This window comes from Marmota marmota, unplaced genomic scaffold, assembly GCF_001458135.2.
Source record: "Marmota marmota marmota unplaced genomic scaffold, marMar, whole genome shotgun sequence".
In the NCBI taxonomy this organism is placed as follows: domain Eukaryota; kingdom Metazoa; phylum Chordata; class Mammalia; order Rodentia; family Sciuridae; genus Marmota; species Marmota marmota.
In genome coordinates this window covers 17,482,769-17,502,629 of record NW_026000153.1, presented here as the reverse complement: position 1 = coordinate 17,502,629, position 19,861 = coordinate 17,482,769, and the positions used below count along the sequence as shown (strand labels likewise).

Genomic DNA, 19,861 nt, shown 5'->3' with positions numbered 1-19,861 from the left:
TTATCTAAAACCTCTCCCAACCCAATGTTTGAAAGGCTTAAAGGATCACCCCCTGAACTCAGAACTGTTTATTGTTTGCTCCAACCATTGTTTTTATTTTCATTTCTCATTATAATCAATTATTTTTTTTCTCTGCAGATTTGCTTGTTTCCCTTTCTATTTTTATTTATTTATTTTTTCCTGTACTGAGGATTTAACCAGGGGTTCTTCACCATTGGACTATATCCCCACCTCTTTTTATTTGAGACAAGGCCCTTTGTAAGTTGCTAAGGCTGGTCTCGAACTTAGGATTCTCCTACCTCAGGCTCCTGAGTGGCTGGGATTACAGGCTTGTGCCACCACCCAGCCTTGCCTCCCAATATCTCCCAATATCTAACATGAGTTTTTTCTCCACGGCAATCAATCAAGCTCCCTGTCTGTGAAACTTCTTAGGAAGTTTCAAATAGAGGAAATAAAAGAACCCCAAATCCAAAGGTGGGTGCAGATACAGATCTCATCTGAATGGAATTCATGTGATTAAAGCTGAGCTTTATGAGAGTTGGTTGCTACAACTCCTCCTTCCCCATAGTCCAGGGAGGTCTCTAGTCAGGGAAGCAACTGATCTTGGCAGCCGCACATTCCCTGCAAAATAATGTTAACAAGACTCATCAGATCTTTTGTCCCTTGAAAGTACCACTTCCTCATCACTTTTGAGTTGGATTATAAACCTTTTCCACTGAATTACTCATTTCTGAGTACTCCTATACAGGTGTGGACAAAATTTGTCTCTTCATTACCTTGAATTTGCACACTCCGGGTCCGTTCTAGCATAATATAATAGAGAAAAAGGTTTGTTTTCATCTTGTGAGTTTGCATGTCTGTAAAACTGTAACAACTTCTATGCATTGCATAAGATACAGAAGAAGTAAGTGAATGCTGCTAACTGCATGATGACTCCTTATCAAATGGGAAGTCATGATAAATGTGGAATTGTGTTAAAGGACAGGCACTGCAGGTAGAGTTACTTTGAGGTCCTGGCAATGGTGGTGCTCTGGATGGAGGATCTCTTGAAATGTAAGTCATCTGAAACAGTGTGTCTGAGGGATCCTGGACACCACACCCTGCTGCGTCACCCTCTGACTGTACTTTAAGTCCCATTGCAGAAGGTCAGATGTGCTAATGAGATGGAGAGGAGACTGACACAGGATGGAGTATTGCCACACAAACATTGGCACCAGGAATTTTTATAATGGAGACATTTTAAGGTGATCCAAAACCTCAGTTAAACTTGGGCATGACCTGTTCAGGAGTGTCCTGGACATGCCTGCCTGTCCATACCTTTCCCATGTTCCATCCCTTAGTTTGTGCCTCACTGTCTATTTCAGACAGGTTCTGCCTGGCTGGTGAAAGATGGCAGACCACAGGGCCCTTAGTTCAGAGTTACTGTCACCTGAAGAGACTCATTCTTTCTCAGTCCCAATTCCAAAATTCCTGGGTGAAAGGCTAGGAAGGGGTTGGCCTAAGCCAAGGTAAGGTGTTCAATCACGCAAATGAGGGCTACAGATGCATCTTCCCCTTGTGTGAGTGTGTGGGCTGGGGGTGGGGGCATGAGGTCAGGGTCACTATGAACCAGCACACATAATGAAATCATCTGTAAGCTGGCAAGCGGGTCCCTCTGGAGAATGATGTTCTCAGAAAATTAGAGGAGGCTCTTTGGACCCCAGCTTCTTCCATCTGGTCCCTATAAGGCACATGTTAGCACTATGGGATTTATCTCACTTGGGAGATAAATCGTCAAAGAAGGGGCCCTATCAGATTTTAATCCTTCAGTTCACCTTGATTTTGAGGGTTTGACTGAATGTATTCATGTTTACAGAATCGTGCCACGTTCTTGACTACGGAATAATCAGTGAAATATCTCATGAGTCCTATTATTATCATCACCATTTCAAAAATGTGGAAGAGAGAGAGAGCAAGAGAAGATGGAATTCCAGCCTGGGATCATGCAGCCAGCACATGCCAGAACAGGGATTTCCACCTTCACTTCACTTCTCCATGTCTGCGGTCATAACTGATCGTAAGGGAGCATAGCTGCCAAGTCTCAGGGACGATGATTCATGGTCATTTCCTCCCATGACTTACTATAGCTGTGGGACCTCAGGCACGTCGATTTCTCTGTGCCTCAGTGTCCTATCCGTGAAACAGGATGGCTGAACCACTGCAAGTGGGAGATGAGTTGAGTCTTGTAAAGGCTGGGAGGCACCAGGTAGCTAACATGCATGTTATTATGAATATTTCAGAAGTCAGGGAGGGCTTCCAAGGATATGAATTAAATACTGGGGCTTTATTACCTCTCATCAAAAGATGAAAAAGAGGAGAAGGCAAAGAAAATGGTGTGAGATTGAAAACACACCCCTGGCAGGGGGTGGGGGGTGGTCAGGAAAGAGAACTATTTGGCTGGAAGAGGGGATGAGCAGAAATAAAAGTAAAGCTCAGGGCTAAGATGTTGCAGACCCCTGAACAACCAGGAGGGAAGCTGCACTTTGCCCTGAAGGAATCCTGGAAAGGAGACAAGCTGAGATGGTGATGTGTGTTTTTGAAGACTATTTTAGAAGGGGAGGGAAGAGGCCAAGGGAAGCCAACAATGCCTAGTCTATATGTTATATAGCTTCTGTCAGTGAGGAAGCCTCCAATATAATGAGAACAGACCTACCCTTATGGGATTTTTGAGTTAAAAACCAGGTCTGTTGTAGTGTCTGCAGAAAAAAAAAATCCTGACCCTCGTGTAATCTCGAGAAGGTCCCAGGAAACAGCAATTTGAACAGCATTGAAAAGTGGCTTCTCTATGTAACTGAAAAAAAAAAAAAAAATGATCTCAGGCCCTTCATCCCATGCTGCTGCCGCCACCTCGTGGCCAATATGGGGAATTACCACCGACTCTACACCCACCCAGGGCAAAGACACCCAAGCCTCCTCCCTCCACTCTGGGCAGAAGGGAAAAGATTGTATGGATCTATAACACAAGAGGAATGTTTCCCTTTTATATAGTGTAACCTGGGAATTTAATAATAGGCGAAAAGAGTATCTTTGGAGATGAGGGTCTTAACAGTTGTGATATGCTGGGGATTCCTCATTTTACAATCAAGATAAAACTCCTTGAGAGAGACATCTCTGTTGCCCCTCTTGTAAATTTCTTGCATCCGAAATAAACACTATTTTCCGCCCCTGATCCAAACAAGACGGATTCCTGGACTGCATTGGCTGGAGAGGCGGATGCGAAGTGACAGCAGAGCCACCACTGACTGCACCTGCGCAAGCCCACGGGGCCCTGGGTGTTACGTCATGCCTGGGGGCTCTCAGCGTCTCTGCAGAGCCATCCGCCCACGTCCCTGCAGCGAGAGAATCCTGGCACACCTGGTGTTCCCTGTAAGGTAGTTTCTCTCTGAAAACTAAGGAAAGGAGAAAGGTGTTACTCTTTATTTCTGTTGTACAGAATGCCTGTCTTCAACGCTTTTGTGAGACAGAGACATGAGGAATGTGCCAGGAGTTACAAAGGGAAAGTGGTAACACGGGAGTTAATGAACCTCTGTTTCCGCCTGTGTGCAATGGGTGATCGCTCCCTGGTGGAGTGTGGGGAGGGACAAATGCATCGTCCTTGCCCTTTATTCCACTCCACCCCAGACCACCTCGCAGGGTCCTCTTCCCGCCTTATTCCCTTTAACTATTTAAATATTCGTGTCCCTTTAACTATTTAAATATTCATGTCCAGGCAATCATTTCAAACACGGATGTAGGTGAACAACCATAGGCTTATCAACTCTTCTGTCCAAAAGGAGAGGCAGGGAGGCTGTCCATAGCAGGGAGGCTATGGTAATGAGCACATATCCAGGGAAGGTTCACATGTACTAGAGGAAGCCCAGGGGGGAGGAAATGGGGATCTGGAGGGCAGAAAAGAAGAGAGGTTAAGGCAGGTGTCCAAAGCCACCTATCCGGTCAGTGACGGGGATGGGAAAGTGTGAAGAGACCTGTTTTATTGGAAAACAAACAAAAACCTGCTTGATGGCGCTGAGAGGCGCTGAATGAGAGACGGTGGTCGCACATTGCCCCCTCGTGTTCGTAAGCGTTTATTGCACCTTGACTGCATCCTGAGTTTCTGTTGGGCTCAGGCTTGGTTGGTCCTACCTTACAAATGTTCTTCCCAGGTGTTTTGGGTCTTACAAGTGCTCTTCCCAACAGTCTGATGAGGACCAGTTTCAGTGTTTACCAACGTTTGCACAATGGTTGACCATATAACTCCTCAGAGGAAAAAACAACCACAGAAAAAGAGAAGTCAGCTTGGGCTCTTCTCCCTGGCAGGGGTTAAAAAGCATACAGTTGATTATATGTCAATCATATCTCAATAAAGTAATAAAAAATTCTGGGCTTTATAGGCAGATTACTACGACATAATAGCTGTGTGTCATTGGGTGGGCTGTCAGTCAACCTGGCTGCACTCCACAGCACCACTGTGCTAGGAAGCCAGAGATGAACACAAATGACCTCAATCTCCAGTGGCTGGCAGGGGGTGGAGGATTCAGGCCACAGGAGGGCATTCTTAACACAGCACCTTAGGTGTCAGGAGCGGTAGATATTGGGACCCTTTATCTGAAACAGTAAATGACAGTGATGAAAATTCTCAAGGGACCTTTCAGTTGGGGACAGCAGTAGGTCTAAGAATGGGGTGGAGGAAAAGAGTGGTGTTCTGAGGGAGGAATTGTATAGACCAGTACAGTGTAAAGAGAACATAACATGAAGTGCAAATTCAAGCCCCAGATATGATCTTAAAATTTCTAGTGAAATTTTAAAAATGTTTTTAAAAGTTTAAGAATTTTATAATACATTTTATTTAATCTTATATATCAAAAATGTTATTCACATATAATTGATATCAATTGTGTGTGTGTGTGTGTGTGTGTGTGTGTGTTATGCTAGGGACTGAATACAGGATCTTGCACACATTAAGGCAAACGCTCTGCCACTGAGCTACATCCCTCATCTTCAAAAACTGTTAATGAAAAGCAGTATGGAGATTCCTCAAGAATCTTGGAATGGAACCACCATTTGACCCAATTATCCCATTCCTTGGCATATCAATGTTTATAGCAGCTCAATTCACAGTAGCTAAGCTATGGAACCAACCTAGGTGTCCTTCAACAGATGAATGGATAAAGAAAATGTGGTACATATACACAATGTAATGTTACTCAGCCATAAAGAGTGAAATGATGGTATTTGCTGGTAAATGGATGGAACTGAAGACTATCATGCTAAGTGAAAGAAGCCAGTCCCCCCAAGCCAAAAGCCAAATGTTCTCTCTAATATGCACATGCTAACTCACATTAAGAGGGGGTAGGGAAGAATAGAAGTCCACTGGATTAGACAAAGGGGAATGAAGGGAAGGGAGGGAGTAGGAATGGGAAAGACAGTAGAATGAATCAGATATAACTTTCCTATGTTGCTATATGAATACACGACTGGTGTAACTCCACATCACATACAACCACAAAAATGGGAAGTTACACAATGTGTATATATGATATGTCGAAATACATTCCACTGCCCTGTATAAATAAAAAGAACAACAACACCAACAAAAAGTTAATGAGCCTGGTGTGGTGGCATATGCCTGTAATCCCAGCAGCTTGGGAGGCTGAGGCAGAACAATCACCAGTTTGAGGCCAACCTCAAGCAACTTTGCGGGGCCCTAAGTAACTTAGCGAGACCTTGTCTCAAAATAAAAAATAAAAAGGGCTGGGGATGTGGCTCAGTGGTTAAATGTCCCTGGGTTCAATCCCTGGCACAAAAAAAAAAAAAAATTGTTAATGAGATATTTTGTTTTTTTTTTTTTTTTTTTTTCTAATACTAGGTCTTTGCAGCACATCTCAATTGGACTAGCCAAATTTCAAATGGGATACCTAAATGGTCTGTGGCTGTGGCTGTCATATTGGATGGTGCTGCTATAACATGTTCTACTGGGTTTTAAAGAATCATGTTGGCATGGAAGAGGGACAACACTTTTATGTAGTTCACCAACCCTTTGCTTGAGCTGGAGGTACATCATACTGGCTGCTGCCTGTTTGGCTAAAGGAGACACTCACCCAGGAGATTCAGAGACCACCTGTTTCAGAATTATCTAGGCTTCCTCTTAAACAAAACAAAACTGAACAAACAAACAAAAAACTCAGATTTCTCAATCCTATCCTGTCCCAAAGATTACAGGCCAAGAACTTGCATTTTAAATAAGATTCTCAAGTGAATTTTCAGGTCCAAACGCTTCTTTTTTTTCCAGTGTGGACAATGCATTGTTTTGAAGGGCAAAACGATATATCTTCCTGTTTTTTCCTGTGTCTCCTTTTAGACAGTGTGGCTGAAACAAAGGTGGTGGGGTGAGGAGGGAGTTAATAATTATGGAGTGGGCATGACTATCTTGCCAGGTTTTCCTATTTCGATTTTCTTCACCTGGAATTGAGACTTGGCTGTGCTCAATCACTTACGCCAACATGCAGCATTCTCCTCTGGCCCACACAGCGGGGTGCAGGCAGACAAAGTAAATTTTTCCACCAGATCAGAGAAGGCGATACTTACCACCAGTGGAAAACCAGCCTGTGGCCCATCCAAGACTGTGAGTACCCCAATCCCAGATCCTCACAATGTTCCCTCACCTTGCCTCATCTCCTCCACCAGAGGAGGCAAAAGGAGGAATTTCTTCTTATCTAATTTATATCCTTTAAAATTTGTGTGTTGGGAATTGTCTTCTATGTGACAGTGCAACAGAGGTGGGTCTCAGGGAGAAAGGCGCTGTCCTCATGATTGGGTTAATGCTATTGGAAAATACCTGGATTTCAAGATTCATTCCTTTTTATTCTCCTGCCATGTTGATGACATGGTTCCTCCCCAGCAGAGTGCACTGCATGAAGGCCCTTGCCAGACACCAGTTGCCAGTACCTTGATCCTGGCATTTCCAAATTCCAAAATTCTGAAAAAAATACATGTGTTCTTTATGAATTACCCAGTCTCAGGTATTCTGTTAGAACAACACAAAACAGGCTAAGATACTGGTCTGCTCTCTGATTATTGTCTCCCTCCCTCAGAACCTCCTTCCATGAAAGCTCTGTGTGTAAAGACAGACAAGAGAGAGAGTAGTGCTATAGAAGCAAAGCTGTCAGAAATGAAGACATTTCATATTTAAAACTAGTAACCTCGCTCTCAGGATAATGCGTGTTTTTGATACTAAATACTAAGCTATTTATTCTGTGAAGGATTCCTAGGTACATCAATCTTATCAATATAGCTACTGCTATATCCCAGCACATATGTAAGAAAAGAGAATCTCAGAATTTTAGTAACTTTTCCAAAATCACACAGCAGCAAGTGCATAGTGGAAACAAAACACTGTTAGACCCCAAAAGATGGGAGAGGAAAGAGCAATGAATGGAGAGACATGAAACATGGGTTCCATTCTATTCCCTTTGGGGATCACTAACCAAGTGACTTAATGTACATATTTTATTTTTTTGGAACCTAAGTTTCTTTCCATGAAAATTGAACACTTGAGCTAGATGGAATTGATCTTCTCTCTCTCCTTTTTTTTTTGGTGGTGGGGGGACTGTTTATTTATCTGTTTATTTTATGTTAAGTTTCCTGGAAAACAGACTCAGACCCTGAGCACTTCATGCAAAACTAGTAACTAGTATTTATTGGAGAATGCTCTTGAATGATGTCAGAAGCAATAATCGGCAGAGGGAGAAGTTGAACCTTGATACAATTTTAATAAAAGTCTGCAGGGGGTTCTGAACCTGAGAATTATACTCACTGAGGCAAGGGAGCCAGATCTTTGTGTCCCTAGAAACAAGAGTATAGGCTGCCCCTAGGGTGGGGGAGTAACCTTGGGAAATTCTTTTTTTTTTTTTTTAGCTTATGGTAATTCAGGAAAGGAACTCACCTGTAAGCCATCACTACCCCCAACACTCTCAGCACCAGGGAGATTGGGTATCCCCAATTAGAAGAAGGGGTTTGGTGTTGTCCTTCTCGGATGCTTTTCTATCTCATTTACTTTGCCCACTGAGTTCCATCCACCTCTAGAAGCAGCTGCTACAGGATTCTCCGACTGATCTAGTTTCTTGCAGAAACTTGCAAGAGGAAGAAAGCTAGTGGAAGGAACTATACCCCAACCACAGGAGTCTTAAGTCTGCAACATATACTCACTTCATATAGCCCCCTCCTCTGCTACCCATTCTAGATGATCCTCATCCTTGGCTAGCATTTCTGCTTGTGGCATCCTTGATCCCTTCCATGAGGTCTGAGTTCCTCATGCCATGGCACCGACTATGGTTGCTACACTTGTCTAATTTGAGCTGGAGAGAACACAGGGATATCTCACTGGATCACTTGGGGGTCACTTTTATTTCTTGTCCTTCTGTGTAACAGGAGCTGAATCTCTTCTTAATGACCAGCTCAATTATATCTGCAACTATGGTGATTCCTTCCTTGACTGCCAAACTCTTGCTACCAGGGACCTTAAGTAACCAGGCTTCAGACAGCCTTACAGTTGAATGGAACACTTGCCACATTTCTCTTGATCCCTGTCTGAGAATCAGGGCTTCTAGTTATGTAGAACCTAGAGTTTTAGGACTGACAAGCACAGATTTTCCAAGTGGATCATTGAGAACAATGATGAGCTGGATAATTTCTATTTCAATCTCTTCATTCATAGACTATAAATACCGTACTTCCTTGGTCACAACTTCTTGGTCTGATGCAATGTCATGTGGAATCTCATGTCAAGAAGTCCTATAATCTTCAAACTTTTGGTAGTGTTACAGGCAAGAAAGGCAAACCTATACCCAGAATATTTCTTTTGGTCAAGATGAATCTCTATCAAGTCAATGGTGAAAATCATCCCAAGTAGGTAGTTGCTCATAGTGAGAAATGGCTCAGCATTGATGCCTCTTGCTGGAAGATTAGTCACAAGGCAGCAGTAGTAGCTCATCAGCTTTGGGGCATGGAAACCTAGCTGTGTGACTCATGCACAGCTTCCTTCTCTACTATTCTGAAAACATTGTTCATGAGCTCTTTGCATAGATGTGATGGGCCCATGACAGGCTGACTGCTGTCAATTGATAAGGTCATTCTATCTACTAGTTGTTTACTGGCTGTCCTGTGGTGGTTGTTTTCTCTAAGCATTAAAATATGATGGAGGAAACTTCATACTTGTGCCTACCACATACCAACTCTACAGATATCCTTATTCCGGATATTCCAGTCTTTCTTTTCTCAGGGCCATGATCAACAGCCACGTCATTCCCTATAGCCCACATGTCCATGCTTATTCTTACTTCTAATTGCTTCTCTTTCCACACAGTGGGAATGACCACCTGTACTACTCAATCCTCTCGGGAGGAGGAGTTAGCCTTAATAGCAACTCTCAGAACCACCATCTGCATCAAGCGGTGTTTCAAGAGAGTGCAATTTTAACATGAACCCACACACTTGCCAACCCATTTGTGAAGCAAATTTGGCTTCATTTATCCTTTGCCTATTGGTTATAAGAGCTGAGGAAAAGAATCTAGCACAGTAGTGGAGGATGACATGAGGGTCTGACATCTGTGACCATGTACTTGGGTTCTCCAACTTTACATGTGCTCACCTTAAATATACCATATTTAACTTATGATGGATTATTGATGAGCACACCTGACCTTCTGATTTGAGGGGTCTAATAGAACCAGGCTCAAGACGAGCAGTTCTGCTGCACAATTGAATGTCCTTCTGGTCCAGCCTCCCAAGAACTCCTTGAAATAGGAGCTACTTTTCAACTAGTACACACTTCTCTACTGCAGAGAGTCAGGTTTTTATCCAGAAACTTAGGCACATAGGTTGTGAGTTTCTCATCAGAACTCACCTCAAACTGTACAGCATGATATCTTTCCCATCACAAATATCATTAAAACCACAGGGTCTTTGATGCCATAAATACCAAGTGGAAGAACTGTTTGAATTGCAGTCAGTCTATTAAAGAGTCCTGATCTGTTCTTGATAGGAAGAGCAATGTCTTGTGTTTCAGAATCAGCATGTCAATGAGGCAAAGATGGCTTCTATATGTAAGTATCTCTTATAGTAAGCCTTGTCTACAGAGGATAGTCACCACTGATCTGAATAGTATTTTTTCCAGCTTGTCAATAAAATGGTTGTTCCCCTGGAACATAGTTGGCTGGTAGATTTCTAACCTTATGTAGTCTACCTATGATGTCCAAATCTCTGAGCATCTTGTACCCTTTCTCCACCATTGACTCCCAAAACCCCAGTGTAGCATGCTAGAGCTCTCGAGGGTTATCCAACAGTATGTAATCCTTATCTGCCAGGAAACTTGTTACAATGTTAAGTCTTATATCATAGGACAGGGTGTACATACAGAGGGAGGAACTCTTCCTTATCCCTCTTGATCCAGTAGCCTCAGGATCCAAGTTCAGACATACTTTCCTTAATTCTATTTGCACATGTTGATTAGATCCTATAGCTCCTCCAAGATTGTTCGTTATCCTTACTGCATGACTGTTGTGGACTGTTTGAAATAAATAACCGGGTCAGTCTTGAAGTCGGGCATGGAACTTTATTCACAGGCAGTCTGAAAGGGCAGCAAACAAGTTGCCTTGGCACCCCTCAAACCCCACCACAAGTTAGAGCACACTCTTTGTAGCCCCAAACCATAAGTAAAGTACGTTAAAACCATTGCAACATAGGAAATGGGTCAGAATGACCCAGTTCAGGGTACAGCCAGAGTACATTGTCAAAGAAAAATGGAAACTAAAAAGAGAACATCTTACAAAAGCATTTCTTAATAATACATTGTATAAGAATAAAAGAAAGAGTCAGGATACAGTGGAGTTTTCCTGGGGAAGGCAGGTATAGTTTGGCCCACAACATGACAAATCATTCTAAAAGCAGTGTAGTGAAACAACAGTCTATTATTATTATTATTATTATTATTATTATTATTATTATTATTTCTCCACAGTTATAGAAGTTGACTGGGCTTAGCTGAGCAGTTATTACTCTAGCTATCTCATGTGGCCAAAGTCAGACACACACTAGGACTAGATTCTTGGTTTTAATTCTTGCATTATGGGAGTCTCATTAAGGAAGTTGGGGCCTAATCCCACATGATGGAGATTTGGTGTGACCCTATGATTTTTTGCATTGTGTGTTTCTTCCATTAGGCATAAGGTCTCTGGTTTAATTCCTAGGTCCTTGATCCACTTTAAGTTGAGTTTTGTGCATGGTAAGAGACAGATATTTAGTTTCATTTTGTTACATGTGGATTTCCAGTTTTCCGAGCTCCATTTGTTGAAGAGGCTATCTTTTCTCCAGTGTACGTTTTTGGCACCTTTGTATAATATAAGATAACTGTAGCTGGTGCAGCCAATCTGGAAAGCAGTATGGAGATTCCTTGGAAAACTTGGAATGGAACCATCATTTGACCCAGCTCTTCCACTCCTCGGTTTATACCCGGAGGACTTAAAAACAGCATACTACAAGGGACACAGCCACAGCAATGTTTATAGCAGCACAATTCATAAATTGTGGAACTAACCCAGCTTCCCTTCAGTAGAAGAATGGATACACACACACACACACACACACAATGGAACATCATTGGCATATCTAATTAAGATAGCAGTCATACAAAAATACAATTTCAGAATCAACATTTGTTTTTGTCGTTTGCATTTGAGGTGCCTATAGGACATCAGTGTCCTAGTAGGTAGTGAGAAATGAGGCCTGAGCATATTCATTGAAAAACTAACAACGTTTCATTGATTATTAAGGCCAGGAACACAAATGGAACAAGTCAGGCCACATGTAGACTTTGGAGCAAGGATCTGTAACTTAGAATATGTGTGTCAATGTCCTCCAGCCAAAGACCAGCATGGAGTTGAATTTATTCCTCATTGCATAAGCAATGATAAGTAATGCAAAAAACTGTGTGTGTCCCTATAAAAGAGTTTAGAAATGGGGCCCAGGTTGTGGCTCAGTGGTAGAGCACTTGCCTAGTGTGTGTGAGGCACTGGGTTTGATTCTTAGCACCTATTTAAATAAATAAAATGAAGGTCAATTAACAACTAAAAAAATATTTTTTAATAAGGACCTATTAAACAGTTTGGGCTTTAGTTGGATGAATTTGAAAAGAATTTAAGAAAGCAGGGATTCAGTTCACTCGAAGTTGGGCGTTAGCAAAAATAGATGCAACACAAATGTCCACCAATTAATGAATGAATTAAATAATGCAATATATCCAATACAATTCAATATTATTTTTCTACAAAAAAGAATACACATTGATACAAGCTACAACATGGATGAACCTAAAAATTCTATGCTAACTGAAAGAAGATAGTTACATGCACAGAGAAAAAACATATATGCTAAGATTCCCTTCATAGGAAATGTTAAGAAATGGAAAATAGAGAGAGAAAGCAGATAAGTGGTTGCTTGCACTGGGGGAAAGGGCTGATTGGGGATGACAGCTACATTTCTTTTTTGAGATGGAAAAAAAATGTTATAAAATTCTCTGTGATGGTTGCACAACTCTGAATGAACTAAAACTCCTGACTGAACACTTTAAATAGGTGTATTCACATTGCTGATGTTGGTCTTTGGTGGGGTTGTTCATGTCCCTTGAGGAAATAACAGGGCCTCATTGTGAGGGCCAGCAAGCTAGGAGTAGTCCTGAGACCAGGCTCCATGAGTGAGCAAGCTTCTGGGTGCTGGGACTGCTTCTGGATTTTCAGACATGGATCCTCTGGAGTGCTTTGGGAGCACTTCAGTGGACTTGTATATTTTTGATGTGAGTATGAATTTTACAGGTAAGAAAATTCATAGAATTCATCAAAAGTTGATTGTCATCAGATAAGTCTAAGACCCACTGATCCAAATTAAACAGTGAAAAAGACTAAAGACTCTGAAGCGCCAGGATTTTAAGGGGACTTGTAGAAAGAGAAGCTGTAGCAATGGGGGCCCAGGAACCTTGAGGAGAGAAAGAGGAAAGAACTGATACCCTGGGCACAGAAAGGTCAGAATAAAACTCTCTGAAGTAATTAAACAGCCCCATCTTGAGGATGAACAGAAGAGATGCTGTTCTAAGAGATATTTTTGTAAGAAAATAGACATTCATTTCCCCAGAGGGTTTTAGTCATCGACCTGCATGAAATACCTCCTGGTTTTCAGATGCTTTGGGTCTGTGATTTTAGGGAGTCATACTCCTTTCCCCAGAGGCTGACGGGATGCAAAGGTCACTGGTCTCTGTGAGTTACTGGGAAAGCAAGGAAGAGGCTGTGAGCCTCCCCCAGGTCTGCCATCCCCTAACCAGCTTCCTGACTCATCTCATCCAACCTTCTGTGAGCTTTGTAAGGCAACAGTGAGTGGAAAATTTTAAAATTCCCAACTGCATGTTTTCTGAAGCATTCACCAAGGAAACAGGAAGTTGCACACCTCATCAGTCTGTGTCTCCAGCTTATGAATATGCTCACTCCTTAGAGCCAGGAAGACTTTGCTCACAGCTCCACTTGATCTGAAAAAAGCCAGAGATGAGTTTTCCTGAAATATTCTTGTGTCTTCCTGTTCTTCGTCATCGCGACCATGGTTTTCTGCTTCTACCTGCCTTCATTGCCCATGGGACAAGTGTGTATACGGGAGAGGATTAGCTATCCCTATGACTTTATTTGGAATATTTCATCACCAGCTCAGGGTCTCTCATTCTGGCAAAAGACCAGATTCCAAGTGGGAATCTGTTACTCACTATTCAATTTTGTTTTTTCTCAAACTCAGAATATTAGAATGATTCTGTAGAAATACTCAGAGTAATGGCTAACGTTTACAAAATACTTATTGTTTACCAAGTAATTACTTTCCAGATACCAGCTCATTTAATCTATACAATTCTATTCTATAAATGCTATTATTATTAACATTTCACAGATGAGAATCTGAGGTATGGATACTTTAACTATTCACACTACTTATTATCTATTCCATAAATACCATGAAACTCTGTCCTATAAAAATGCTGTTACTGGGAATATTCTGCTATTACATATTCAACAAATATTTATTTTTAATTTTTGCAGTACTGGGAATTGAATTCCGGGCCTTACACAGGCTAAGCAAGCACTCTACCATTGAACTTTAGATCCCCAGCTCTCAACAAATATTTTATTACTCCTATTTTGCAGAAGAAAAAGTAAGGCACAAAGATTTTTTTCCCCATTGCTCAATATCACATAGCTGAAGCTTTAACAAGAAGGCAGTGCTATAGTTTGGGATCCATATCTTACTTCTCAGTAGCAGAACACTCATGATCTATACCAACCTTTGCAGAAGGCTTAGGATCATTCTGATAACCATGATGATGGATGTCCTTGCCCAGGTACACAGTCTCCTTGTCTCTCATTGCCTCCAGCCCCTGGCAGGTTGATTCATGGCTGGAATGGGGGAAAGGTACCATCCATGGCCTAAAAAGGATTCTTGGATATTTGAGGACCTGGAAGAGCATTGTCCTCATGGTGGGAAGTTGTGTGTTGGAGGCACATTCTATGAGGTGAAAGTGCTGAGAGAGAGGCTGAATTTTCCAAGAATGTCCAATGTGATTCATGAATGTGCAGACACTGACATTTAGGTTCAGTGAGGCCAGCGTTGCCTAGCAAAGGCCATAACCACAGATTCTGAGATCTGGGGTCAGAGTTGTGGTGAAGAAGGCCATGGGTGCTCTGGACTCTTTGGCCCCTCTGGCCTCTCCTCAGCATTTGGACACCCCTCTGCTCACTAGCTTACCCCCATTTTTAGTTCCACTCACTTTGATATTCTTCCTATTATTAAACATTTTCTGGGGAAATATTCTTAGTTGTTATCAGTTGCAGGATCTCATAAAACAATTTACATTTAATAAAAGATTTTGACTCCCTCAAGGGTCCGCCTCCTGACTGGATTAGTGTTAAAACATGAATAATTCAAGGGCATCTCCATCCCTCCCAACAAGGTTGTGCAGTTTTGTGTGATGTGCTGGTAGTACTGGGCAGCAAGGGTTCGAGGAGATAGCTCCAACCAGGGGATCTTTAGAGCATCCTCATTTGTTCCTCACATCCTGTTGTCTTCTTTTTGCTCAGCACATTACATTCCTGTGTAAGTGGGAAGAGAATGGTTAGCACTCTTGTGAATCTTCCATTCCATTTTTTAATCTATTGAGTATTTCAATTATGTAAACCTTGAGCTCAGCATCTAAAAGCTACTGTTAATAAACCTATCACACATAATGATAATACTGAAATACTAACAACTAAATATTTCTCTCTGTGTGTACATGTGTGCATGTGTGTATTGGGTGGGGGATGATGTATCTCATAATGCAAAAATGCCAGTGGACCAAGATTTGGTTTGAAGGTGCTGTGAGGGTGACATTGCGTTCTGGGAGCTGAAGGGCTGGGATATTAGGATGTAAATGGATACACCTTGAAAAACTACTTTTGGAGAGAGGGCTAGGAAGAAAAATATTTATATATGTACATAACTATATACATATAGGCTGATAGGAAATACAGAGAAAAGTTCAATGTCTCCCTATGACCAGATGGGGATGTAAAGAAGATGTTTCTTAAGTGGAAATAAGGCAGTCTATAGGGATCAGTGGGCTGAGGAAGAAGGATTTATTCAATGGCAAATGTAAGTAGAGAGAGAGGACTCTTCCTGAAGCCTAGCTCCTGATTTGAATGAAGCCTAATCTGCATATAACATAAGCTATAAATCAGACCAAATAAGATTATGGTGTGTATCATGTGCTTCCGCTTTACCCCTGATATATTTACTTTAAAGAAGAATTAACTTGCTGGCCCGGTTGTGCATGTCTGTAATCCCAGCAGCTCTGGAGGCTGAGGAGGAGGATAGTGAGTTCAAAGCCAGCCTCAGCAAAAGCAAGGTGCTAAGCAACTTAGTGACACCTTGTCTCTAAATAAAACATAAGATAGGGTTGGGATGTAGCTCAGTGATCGAGTGCCCCTGAGTTCAGTCTCTGGTACAAAAAAAAAAAAAAAAAAAGAAGAAGACGAAGAAGAAGTATTAGCTTGAAATTTTATTTCTCACTGAATTGTACTTAATTTAATTTGCCTTCCACAGATTATATTTTACTTAGGAATGGAGCCTTGAAGATGTATAGTTATAATGCTTGGATACAGAAGAGGGCCCTTGTATCTCAGGAATGGTAGATCCCTTGAATGATGAATACAATGGGAGGTGCAAGCTGCACACTTGAATTTCAGGAAGAGAAAATGATGATGTCCTTAAAAACAGGCCACAAACAAATGGGCAATCAACTCCTTGACTGCTAACTAGCTTTACTTCAGTGGTATAAATTCAGCATCTATAATGTAATGTGGGGAAAGGAAGTGACTTTTTTTTTTTTTGACTGGGGATTGAACTCAGGGGCACTCAGCCACTGAGCCCCATCCCCAGCCCTATTTTGTATTTTATTTAGAGAAAGGGTCTTACTGAGTTGCTTAGTGCCTTGCTTTTGCTGAGGCTGGCTTTGAACTCTTGATCTTCTTGTCTTGGCCTCCAGAGCCAATGAGATTACAGTCATGCTCTACAGTGCCCAGTAGAGGTGACTTTTTATGTAGCAACAGGTGAGCTTCCATGCTAGATGGATGGTGCACAAGCTTTGCCTATGTGAGGCCAGCTGGACTTGAGGTCTCTGGGATGAACTCTGAGAGGGACTGTGCAAGTTGCAAAAGTGGAGTAAACAAAATGTGGAGGACTAACGTTCAGGACCTAAGATACACGCTCTGTGAGGAAGGCAGGAGACAATAAGACAGAGGAAACCCACCTGGAGCCTGAGAGCACAGGCTACAGAGAGAATGGAGTAATCGGGGTTCCCAGAGGAGGGGATTAGGTGGCAGGAGGGCAGGTCATCCCCATATAAAACCACAAGAATCATTCACCCAGCCTAAGAAGTCAAGGGTCTTGCTTCCTTGACAGCCTGATTGCATGACCATAACAAAAACAAACGGACTGGAAGGTACAGGTAGGCTCTGTGATAGCCACCAAGTGGTCAGAAATAGAGGAAGGGACTTCTAGGCAAAAAGGAGTGAAGACAAGGGGAGACCAGAAAGGCATGTTTGGTACTTAAATATTTCCCAGATAGTTGAGAAAGTCTGAATCATCCAGGGCTTCCTGCTGGCTTTATTTGGCCCCCTTCCGTACATTGTGCACACTTAATAATTATACTTGAAACAGCATATATTTTGAAGTGAACCAGATGATAGAAGAATGGAGGAGTGAGGACAGCCAGGCCACAGTGGCTGGATCGTTGACTTCCAGTCAATAGGAGGACATCATGTGCCCAAGTTCATTCTTTTCCACAATAATCCAAAATGGGGGCACATTAAGGCACATGGAGGTAAAGAGGGGTGAGATTAGTGAATTGGCTACAGAGAGGGGGAAGAGATTCAAGAAGGAGAAGCATCACCTTGGCTGCAATGGCAATCCTCCTTTGTTCAAAATGATGTAACTCTAATAGGACTGTGTGTGCCCTCTGATCTATGCAAATCCACCTGGTGCCTCATGTCACAACTAAGCCATCTTTCCTGCCTCATTAGTGGAGGAAGTGTTTCCTTTTACTTTAAGCTAATTTCATATCATGGCATATTTGAGGTGTTTAGATCATAGCAGTTAAACACTGAGCTCCTGAGCCAAGCAATTGTGATACCATAATGACATTAGCAATAACAATATCCCAAGAACAAACCCTTCTAGATCAGTCAGTATGTGCCAGGCACTATTCTATGCACTTTGAATATATTATGACCTTATAGAATCCTATAACAAATTAGGTATAATTTGTATCTGCATTTTAGAGCTGAAGAAGTCCAAGTGGAGAGAAGTTAAGAAACACAAGATCACATGGCTCTGTGTGCTTGAGTGAGAATCTGAGCTCCTGCAGTCTGGTTCCAGAGCACTTTTATCTTTGCCAGATGCATAATTTGGATTCGTTCTCAAATCCACCCAGCTTAGCAAAAGAAGTTCCTAAGTAATGGTGCCCAGTGCATCTCCACCCTGTTAATCCAACTTGAAATTTATGTCAGAGGCCAAGAAGACCGTAAGGGCAGTGATACTTAAATTCGAAAATGTGGGTTTAACTTTTTTCATCACAAAGCCATGTAGGATTCTGGGTATCACTTTTAATTCTCTTAGTCTCAATTTCCTCAAATAAAATTAATAATCCCTTTCTTGCCTATATCATAAGATTTTGGGTAATATCAGCTGAAACTAGCTTACATAAAGGTTTGATCAATTCTAAAAGGGTGTGGGGGCATAAGGGTTTTCCATGTCTCCGTGGAAACCACTTAACATGGCATAACCAATGCTTGGCTTAGGTTAAAACCATAGCAATGCTGTCACTCATGAAGGGCAGCATATTATTTCTATATCACTGGGAAAGTAAAAATAGGAAGTATGGGAAACTGAAATGATGGGCTCCGGTCAAAGGACACATTTGCCCTGACCCATTGTGTTAAATTAATTATGTTGTCTTTAGGAAAAACCATAAAAGGCTAATGAACTCAGAGATTGTGATGATGTTAAAAGGCACTGGTGAATGTCCTTCATCTTTGGGTTTATTCTACTACATTCCTTGCACTATCGCTCAGGGAGATTTCCAAGGAGCACAAAAACAGTTGAATGTGTGTGTGTTACTCCAAAGGCAGGCAGAGTCTCAGATGGAAATTTTCCTCTTCAGAAAACTAAAGAGTCAGACTCTGAACTCAAGGCCACAAGTTTAAATTCAATTCACATCAGTGTGACTAAATCCTCTACTAATGACTGTTCAAGGGCTGAAGAGGAAGACATTGGTCACATTGGGAAGCTCCCAGGAGACACATCAGTCTCAGATCACAGCCATAGCAGACACCCTCTGACTGGCTTGATGACTCTTCAGTAGACATAGGGAAGTCATAAGTCATCAAGCATACATTTAGGTGAAAAATAGGAGAAAACATATGTTCAAAAGAAGAAATATCCCGAGGAACACTCATGAAAAGAGAAGCCATTTAAAACTTCCAAGTATTTGTTGAAAAATCCCCATGTTATATGTTTGTTGGATACAGGGCTCATATTAGATCAATTTAGGAGATTCTCAGATCTATCTGTATAATTATTTATAGATACTTTCTCCTTACTAGTGATTTGTAGACTTAAGCTATTAATGTAATGCAATTATGTCAAATTCTTTATTGGCTTGTCATTATCTCCTAATCTCCTAAATTAACTCAGGATTTCTGTGTTTTAAGGATTTTTGCTTAGGCACATACACGTTTACAAAGAATTTAATCTGATAGCTCTGTAATGAATATGTTGTGTACCCTATTTATCCTTATTAAGATGTTTTGTCTTAAATTTCATTTTAAATTAATACTGTTACATCACCTGATTTTAGATTCTGGATGCACAGAATCTAAAATAATATTTGTTTTTCCTTTTAATTTTTCTGTATATTTTAGTTTTAAGTGTGTATATTTTTAGGTGCATATTGGATCCTGTTTTGTTTTGTCTAAATGATAATTTCTGCCTTTTAGTTGTTAGTTGTTTAGTTGTTACATTTGAATATATTTATTGTGATTAATGTTATATTGATATTTATTTCTAACCCAGAGAAACAACTCAGTACTCTATCAGAGAAATTTCGTAGAGATTGAAGTTATTAAAAAAGTATCAAACAGAAATCCTTAAGCTGAAAAGTGTACTAAACAAAATTTAAAAGGTGATAAAGGAAATCAAAGGCAAGTAGATGAAACAGAAAAAAGAA

The 19,861-nt window shown here is 41.3% G+C and overlaps 1 long non-coding RNA gene across 1 annotated transcript in view; it reads left to right on the top strand.

Moving 5' to 3' along the window:
• Positions 1–6,385: 6,385 nt before the first annotated feature.
• LOC107146201 overlaps positions 6,386–19,861 on the top strand; it is an 80,299-nt gene continuing 66,823 nt past the window's right edge. The window contains exon 1 of the long non-coding RNA XR_001504007.2: positions 6,386–6,640. This is a non-coding gene — a long non-coding RNA (uncharacterized LOC107146201). The remainder of the gene's footprint in view (positions 6,641–19,861) is intronic.